Consider the following 432-nt stretch of genomic DNA (forward strand, 5'->3'; position numbering starts at 1 on the left):
ATAGGTGAGCTGCTGTTCCCCAGCCAGACCTTTGAAAAGCCTGAAGTTCTGACCTGCACTCTCAACCTCTTCCTTTTACCTTTCTGTAAACTTAGTTTTGATTTTTATTTATTTATTTAGTTAGTTAGTTAGTTAGTTAGTCAGTTAGTTAGTTTTAGATAGGGTCTCACTATATAGTGCTGGCTAGCTTTAATCTCACTTTGTAACCCAGGTTGGCCTTGAACTTGCAGTGATCCTCCTGCCTCAGCCTCCCAAGTGCTGGGGTTACAGGCATGCACCACCACACCTGGCTTAGGTTTAATTTTTTAACTAAATCATATTTGCAACACATAATGATCACAGTCATTGTTAAGGGCTAGTAAATGTGCATAACATATCTTAATTCTTTTTTTTTTTTTTTTTTTTTTTTTCAGAACTGGGGATTGAACTCAG

This window comes from Octodon degus, unplaced genomic scaffold (genome assembly GCF_000260255.1).
Source record: "Octodon degus isolate 3935 unplaced genomic scaffold, OctDeg1.0 scaffold00107, whole genome shotgun sequence".
Classification (NCBI taxonomy): Eukaryota; Metazoa; Chordata; class Mammalia; order Rodentia; family Octodontidae; genus Octodon; species Octodon degus.